Below are 9222 nucleotides of genomic sequence, written 5' to 3' on the forward strand. Positions count from 1 at the left end.
AGACCACACACTAGAAGGTGAAGGGACGTCGACGTTTTGGTCCTTCCTGGACCATTCTCAAGTCGATTGTGAGAATCGACTTGAGAATGGTCGAGGACGGACCAAAACGTCGTCGTCCCTTCACCCTCTAGTGTGTGGTATGGTCAACATACCCAGTTCATGTTCTTACAGATCATCAACCAGATATTTACTCACAATTCAAGAATTTAATCCTTCATTTGGGTATATCCCAGGAAAACAAAATGTTGTAGCTGATGCATTTTCTTAACACATAGCTGCATATCGAGTTAAATTACCCAGCATGAGATGCTATAGTAGTAGAGACAGAACAAAAACAAGACCACATATGGGCACCTGTCATTAAGTTTATGATTTAGCAAGATACTCGTCGGATTCACAAGCCCTCAGTAACATTGTAAGAAGAGTGATGTTAGACAATTTACTGAGTAGAATAGTAAAGCTAGGGACACCCGCAAGGAAGTGTTATCAGTTAGTTGTTCCAGCTGTCTTGGTACCAACTGTGTTAAAGATTATCCATGATGCTCCTGTAAATGCACATCCAGGAAAGGATCGTACACTCCAGTAAGGTCGATTGAAGTATTTTTGGCCCAAAAGGCTAAAGAGATTGCTCATTATATTGACAGAAGTTTAACCTGCTTACAGTACAAGGGACACATCATTGGACCTAACCCAATTCATGTGTACCCAGCAACTAAAGCCCCTTGGGAATGAGTATCAATATATTTGTTGACAAATTTTGCAGAAACTGAAAAAGGTAACAAACACTTGCTTGTAATGGTTGAAAAATTTTCACATTATAGCAAACTAGTTCCTATCCTGAACAAAACAGCAGAAACTATAGCCAGTGCATTCCATGGCCAAATAATTTGTAGATATAGTATGCAAAAAGTAATTCTCTCAGATAATGGTCCCGAGATCAGTAATAGTTTCTTAACTAGTTTGTGTGAATTATATAACATTAAAAAATGTAGTATTATGCCATATACCCAGCAAGTACTAGGTTTGCAGAGCATACAAACAGACTATGCAGAGCGTACAAACAGAAAAGTGTTAGATGCCTTGAGAGTCACATTGATTTTTTAAAACAGTAATTGGGATGAGTTCATATCCTTAATTCAGTGTGCCATACACTCTTCAATTAATGCTTCTACAGGAGACACGCCTCATGCTATTCTTTATGGTACATATAAGATTCTTCCTAATGAAGTGATCAATTCACCCCCTACTCCTTTGTATAACCTAGATGTTTTTTTCAAGTAAAGCATTGACAAATGCAACCAGTCTTTAAGAAAATATGAGAACACTTGTCCAAGACAACTGCGGAGTTTACTCGAGCAAAGGAATACTCAAGCTAAGTCCAGTAAGATGACTGTCGGATCTGTAGTAATGGTACTTAACGAACACAGATCTGGCCCTATGTACAAGTTATCTAAGAAATTTTTAGGTCCATATAAGGTAATAGAGCTTATCAAGATTAACAAGTACAGACTTAAGAATTTGTTAACAAGATCATTTATAAACGAATATTTATACCATATGAAGTTAGCTAAAATTACTGCTGGTGAGTCTGATGCAAAAGATGACAATGACCAAGCCCAGACAGATTCTTCTATAGGGACACCACCTATTGTGGATGACAGACCACTTGACGTAGACCTTCCCCTTGTTGGAAATTTCCAACACTAAATACAACACTGTTGTATTATCATTAATTATTACTAAATCTACTAATCATTGTAGTGATTAAAATTAACCAAACGTAGAGTTCACATGTACTAATAATTACATCTGTACAATAAGGCTAGAATTCTTACGTCACCAGACGCCAGTATTGCGTCAGATTCCATTATAATAAACACAACTATATCCAGTGTGTCTGAGAATTGAATTTGATTCTCTATAAAACAACGGTGTTCTGTGTGATAATTATTTACAGATAAACTGATCCCAACTAATGCCAAATAGAGCGTTTATAGTTATACTGTTATCTGGTAATAAATTTAACGTCACGCGTGAATGCCCTGGAGAGACTTTAATTCATCTCCATTGCTCGTTTACCATCGTAAAACGGGCAAATAATAATATTTAACTCCTCTGAATAATAAACCCGTCCTTATCCGAGCATTTCAATCACAACTGCGAGAAATGATAATATTCGTAGTAAATAATTTGTGTATCAAATGCGGGACGCGGGGCAGGGGAGACGCTAGTACACGAGGCGACGCGCTCAGAGAGAGACGCCATTACCCAAGCCACCAGGGTAGACACCACCAAGAGCTCCAGATGAAAGTCGCCACCGTGAGGTGTGAAGAACCTTTGCAGACAATAACTTAGCTGGTGTCAGTGTCATTTTACACAACGTGTTGAATTGTCAAGAGATTTAATTTGACATTCAGCGAGGAACCTGTTAAATTTGGTTCCGTGTAGCCCAACGTGACCGGCCAGTGAAGCGTGTCAACATCTAGGCTAGGCTAGACACCACGTGTTCGTTACGATGCCTGAACCTAGGACGCGAACTCGGCAAGCCTTAACTTACACAGTGCCCTATTAGCTAAGTACCTTTATTCCCATTTGATGCATCATCTAGGAGGGGGTTATAGCTGGGTAGCTTGTCGTTACACAGAGCGACTATAAAAACCACAGGTTATTATTTACCTTTTATTTAATTTAATTTTCTTGAACATAGATGTCTAGCAACTTAATCTGTTGCTACTGAATATAATTTGATTTACAGCGTGTGTGAAGAATTCTCCGAGCTGTCATTTCCCGTGTTAATCATCTCCCAGTGTTCCATGATGAGTCCAGGAGATTCCGAGGATGAGTCGTAACCGACTTCTTGGAAATCGTCTTCAAGCTAAGACCCTTTCCGTATTCCTTAAATTCCATTATCTGAGTATTATTCATGCAGAGCACTGTTTCTTTGGATTGACATGTGTTTATTATAATTATTAATTTCTCATGTTATAATCTATGTTCTTATTGGTGATAAATATAATGATTCTAATAATTGGTCATAGGATTAGATTATTGCATAATGGACTGGTGCACGAACCACACTAGTTCCTGGACATATATGAAGTTCCAGTAATAACCCCCCAATGTAGGTTTTGAGGCTTTGATTCAGTTAAATTATACAGCCCATTAATTTATATAAGTGATCATATTCTCTAGTATTTATCCATAGTTACTGGTTCATCTAGGAATTTTCTAATGATCATATTTTATTAGTTTTTTTTGAGATATATACAAGAGTTGTTACATTCTTGTACAGCCACTAGTACGCGTAGCGTTTCACTAGTTTCCCTCTTTACTATAAAAGCGGGTGGTCCTTCGTAATAGAATTTCATTACATTAATATTTAAATAAATAGAGTCAAGCCCCAAATGTCCCAAATTGTCCCACATTGTAGTTATTTGTATTGGGGCTTGGATTCAAAAACATATGCCAGCACTTATAGTCTTAGATCTAGACCTTTAGTCTCAACCATGCACTCACCAAACATCTATTGGCTAGATGTTAATGAGAATAACAACCCAGATGCTGCTTCTGCTAACAACACTGATACTGCTAGCATTAGTGTTGTCTGCTAGTATCAGTGATGTTGCTGACATCAGTGTTGTTGCTGAGATCAGTATTGCTGCTGACATCAGTGTTGCTGCTGACATCAGTGTTGCTGCTGAGATCAGTATTGCTGCTGATATCAGTATTGCTGCTGACATCAGTATTGTTGCTAGCATCAGTGTTGCGGCTGACATCAATGTTGCTGTTGACATCAGTGTTGCTGCTGTCATCAATGTTGCTGCTGACATCAGTGTTGCTGCTGTCATCAGTGTTGCTGCGGACATCTGTGTGGCTGCCAGCATCAGTGATGCTGCTGACATCAGTGTTACTGCCAGCATCAGTGTTGCTGCCAGCATCAGTGTTGCTGTTAGCATCAGTGATGCTTCCAGCTTCGGTGTTGCTGCTGACATTAGTGATGCTTCCAGCTTCGGTGTTGCTGCTGACATCAGTGTTGCTGCTGACAACAGTGTTGCTGCTGACAACAGTGTTGCTGCTGACAACAGTGTTGCTGCTGACAACAGTGTTGCTGCTGACAACAGTGTTGCTGCTGACAACAGTGTTGCTGGTGACACCAGTATTGCTGCCAGCATCAGTGTTTCTGCCAGCATCAGTAATGCTGCTGACATCAGTGTTACTGCCAGCATCAGAGTTGCTGCCAGCATCAGTGTTGCTGCCAGCATCAGTGTTGCTGCCAGCATCAGTGTTGTTGCTGACTTCAGTGTTGCTGCCAGCATCAGTGTTGCTGCTGACATCAGTGTTGTTGCTGCCAGCATCAGTGTTGCTGCTGACATCACTGTTGCTGCCAGCATCAGTGTTGCTGCCAGCATTAGTGTTGCTGCTGACATCAGTGTTGCTGCCAGCATCAGTGTTGTTGCTGCCAGCATCAGTGTTGCTGCTGACATCAATGTTGCTGCCAGCATCAGTGTTACTGCCAGCATCAGTGTTGCTGCCAGCATCAGTGTTGCTGCCAGCATAAGTGTTGCTCCTGACATCAGTGTTGCTGCCAGCATCAGTGTTGTTGCTGGCAGCATCAGTGTTGTTGCTGCCAGCATCAGTGTTGCTGCCAGCATCAGTGTTGTTGCTGCCAGCATAAGTGTTGTTGCTGCCAGCATCAGTGTTGCTGCCAGCATCAGTGCTGCTGCTGACATCAGTGTTGCTGCCAGCATCAGTGTTGTTGCTGACTTCAGTGTTGCTGCCAGCATCAGTGTTGTTGCTGACTTCAGTGTTGCTGCCAGCATCAGTGTTGCTGCCAACATCAGTGTTGCTGCTGCCAGCATCAGTGTTGCTGCCAGCATCAGTGTTGCTGCTAGCATCAGTGTTGCTGCTGATATCAGTGTTGCTGCTGACATCAGTATTTTTGCTAGCATCAGTGTTGCTGCTGACATCAGTGTTGCTGCTGACATCAGTGTTTCTGCTGACATCAGTGTTGCTGCTAGCATCAGTGTTGCTGCTAGCATCAGTGTTGCTACTGATATCAGTGTTGCTGCTAGCATTAGTGTTGCTGCTGATATCAGTGTTGCTGCTAGCATCAGTGTTGCTGCTGATGTCAGTGTTGCTGCTAGCATCAGTGTTGCTACTGACATCAGTGTTGCTGCCAGCATCAGTGTTGTTGCTGACATCAGTGTTGCTGCCAGCATCAGTGTTGTTGCTGACTTCAGTGTTGCTGCCAGCATCAGTGTTGCTGCTAGCATCAGTGTTGCTGCTGATATCAGTGTTGCTGCTGACATCAGTATTTTTGCTAGCATCAGTGTTGCTGCTGACATCAGTGTTGCTGCTGACATCAGTGTTGCTGCTGACATCAGTGTTGCTGCTGACATCAGTGTTGCTGCTGACATCAGTATTTTTGCTAGCATCAGTGTTGCTGCTGACATCAGTTTTGCTGCTGACATCAGTGTTGCTGCTGACATCAGTGTTGCTGCTGACATCAGTGTTGCTGCTGACATCAGTGTTGCTGCCAGCATCAGTGTTGCTGCCAGCATCAGTGTTGCTGCCAGCATCAGTGTTGCTGCCAGCATCAGTGTTGCTGCCAGCATCAGTGTTGCTGCCAGCATCAGTGTTGCTGCCAGCATCAGTGTTGCTGCCAGCATCAGTGTTGCTGCCAGCATCAGTGTTTTCTGCCAGCATCAGTGTTGCTGCCAGCATCAGTGTTGCTGCCAGCATCAGTGTTGCTGCCAGCATCAGTGTTGCTGCCAGCATCAGTGTTGCTGCTAGCATCAGTGTTGCTGCTGATATCAGTGTTGCTGCTAGCATCAGTGTTGCTGCTGATATCAGTGTTGCTGCTGACATCAGTATTTTTGCTAGCATCAGTGCTGCTGACATCAGTGTTGCTGCCAGCATCAGTGTTGCTGCCAGCATCAGTGTTGCTGCCAGCGTCAGTGTTGCTGCTGTCATCAGTGTTGCTGCTAGCATCAGTGATGCTGTTTCTGCTGCCAGATTATGTCGGTCTGCATCAGGTGTTAGTATCTATACTGATGTGTCAGCTCTATCAATGAAACACTGACCCCAAACATTCTATCCAACTTTTTACCTAGTTCATCATTGACTAATTTACCAGTAATTGTTTCATTGCCCACGATGAGAGCTTTCCCAGTGGCATTAGGACTGCCAGGTTCAGCTGGGTTCATCTTCCATCAGCAAGTTCATTTTTGGCTGAATCTTTTTTTTTTTTTTTTTTAGATATATACAATAGTTGTTACATTCTTGTACAGCCACTAGTACGCGTAGCGTTTCGGGCAGGTCCCTGGAATACGATCCCCTGCCGCGAAGAATCGTTGTTACAACGATTCTTCGCGGTTTACAGTACAGTACACATTTTACTGTTGAGTTAAACAGAGGCTACAGTTAAGGATTTGCGCCCAGTAAATCCTCCTCGGCCAGGATACGAAGCCATGACAAAACGCTCGCGGAACGCCAGGCGAGTGTCTTACCACTACACCACGGAGACTGGTGACAAGTCAATCTTATCCCAAATCAAATGCCCCGCCCCGCTGACTCCTTGCCACTGACAGACAGTGTCACCATTAACAGTGTCAGCGTAAATGTCGGACTGAGCAAAGCTGGTAATAGTCCCAGACCAGATGGAATATGTAGGCCCCATTTTGAACTGTTCACTAGGTATTACTCGGTGATAAATGCCTATGATTTATGCATTTCTATATACATGTACATGTATACACATGTACATGTGTATACATGTGCACATGTAGTGTAAGTTATATACTTACAGAAAAGAATGACAAATTATATTGATTGAATAAAAGGTAATTGGTAGCATTTTTATGAAAGTTGGCCCTCTGCGACCATTCATTGACCCCCCCCCCCCTCCTGACCAACCCTGAGCATAACCACCTGGCATCTTTCACGTGATACGTCTTGCAAGTAAGAGAGAAACAGTGCAGTCACACTTGCCAGGTACAGTCCGTGTGGCACAGTGGTAAGGCACTCGTCTAGCGCTTCATGAGCGCTTTTTGGCCTGGGTTCGTATCTTGGCCGGTAGGTTTGACTGGGCGGCAGTCATTAACTGTAGTCTATGTTCACCCAGCAGTGAATGGGTGCCTGGTTGTTAAACGATTTGGTGTGTCGTTTTCTGGGGAAAATTAAGATTAAAGTTTGGCCTCGATAAAAGCCAAACGTGGATGCATACACTCTGGATTCCTGTCCCCAGACGCAGTGAATTATTATTTCTCTAGTGGCCTCAACGGGGACAGGAAGTCGGTGGCTTGTCAAAGGTGCCCACTCTATCTTGAAGAAATATTCATACAACTTTCTTAGATCTGCAGAGTTTCATATTAATTAAATTCTGATTTTTGTCTTGAACATTCCTAATACTTTGATAGAAGTGTTCCTCATCTTTTAAATTTTCTTCTCTCAGAAATCAAAGAAAATTGTAAATATTTTTTGGCACACTAAAGAAGAATTAAATTAGTCTGCGCATTATTTTCTTAAACAATTTGGTGAGCTATTAAGCAATTGTTTGTTATTTTAGATTTAGCTATTCGGAACAAAAAGTTTCATACAACACGGGCTATAATAAGCCCGTAGTGGACTTACCTGTCACAGGAGCGGTTCCTCCAAAACTCAGTTAATGAATAATAACATATAATAAGGATTATATGTTAAATAGGAAATAACTGGGAGTTTTTACCACGTTTCTGATGTTGACCTGACCATATGTAAACTGTGCAACCCGTCCTCGACTCAAGTCCATGTCATCCAGCGGTCGACCCCAAACACGCATTGATAAATTTTTACATGTTGTTCAATCAAAACAGGAATTTTCTCAAATATAAATTTATATTATAATATATTATCATATTGTGCATATATAGGCATAGGTTAGGTTCGGTTAGGTTTGGTTTTTGTCTAGTGTTGTTTAACCCCCGTTTGGTTGTCACAGAGGAAAATGTATATATTGCGGTTAGCATTGTTAATGCGTGGCCACGTCTGTGGTAGAAAATAATAATAGTGAAAAACTGCTCAGTTCTTGATAACTTCACCCTCACTTGGGGTTGGATCTGTGAAGAAAGAGGCACTGACGCCTTATAGAAAGAGAGACGAAAAGAACCCGAATTATTGGCAAAGAAAGGTCATAACAGGCGTCATCTTGGGATTAAAGAAAACTTATTTTATAATAATAGGTAGTTGGGTCATTAAAAGCTTTAAAGAAGAGCAATAATGATAACAGAAAACTGAGAACCACAAAACAAATCAGTGAATACAAACCTGGGATTCCCTATTCCTGTATGACACAATTACAGCGAGGGACCATCTGGCTACACAGTGCTGGGGCGAGGAGAACCCCCTGCATCACTCCTGCCCTGTGACGCGCCTCCGCTTCACTCATGTTCACCTTCTCCTCAATTGCCAAATTACCACCTGTCGGTAGACATGGTTGCAAGTGGGAGATTGGTTAGCCACCAATCACATATACAAGGTGTGCAAGCACATGTACTGCCATTGGATAGTGAGTGCATAAATGAAATAACTAAAGTATTTGTTAAAACAAATACACTCAATTTGAGTATTACATGTAATGTTTAGGACTAACCTATTTCATATCCTCACCAACATGCAACTCATAAATACCTACATATATAGGAATAAGAGGATACAAGGCAACTACAAGCACATATCAAGTGGCGGATGTCTCTACAGTATTTGAATGAGATATCATAGTCATGATTAATTTCAACACCCTATAAATTGAATGAGAAACATATATTTACTTGGCAATGAAGATACATGGAGCACTAAACTAGATGAAGCCAGAGAGTGAAACTTTCAGACGCATGTAACATAAGCAACGAGGTTCAAAGTAAATGGCATTTTGTTTAGGTTAGACATCACTCCACAAAGAATAAGACATGTTGAATGAATAGAAAACTAAGTACAAGTAGGTGCCCATGAATAAAAATGAATTTTGGAGAATTGATTTTTCAATTACCATCAACAGTGAAAAGAAACATAAGAAAGATCGAGAAAATTCGTGATAGAATTATTAATCTTACTTTTTCGGTCATATTTAATAATTATGTCTACAGGAAAGACTGCTACCAAAATATACTAATATATATAATATATATATATATATATATATATATATATATATATTTATATATATTATATATATTTATATATATA

The 9222-nt window shown here is 41.2% G+C and overlaps 1 pseudogene; it reads right to left on the minus strand.

Moving 5' to 3' along the window:
* Positions 1 to 9222, minus strand: part of LOC138365957 (beta-1,4-N-acetylgalactosaminyltransferase bre-4-like) — a 74295-nt pseudogene that overhangs the window by 58697 nt on the left and 6376 nt on the right.

The sequence above is a fragment of the Procambarus clarkii genome, chromosome 2 (genome assembly GCF_040958095.1).
Source record: "Procambarus clarkii isolate CNS0578487 chromosome 2, FALCON_Pclarkii_2.0, whole genome shotgun sequence".
Taxonomy (NCBI): Eukaryota; Metazoa; Arthropoda; class Malacostraca; order Decapoda; family Cambaridae; genus Procambarus; species Procambarus clarkii.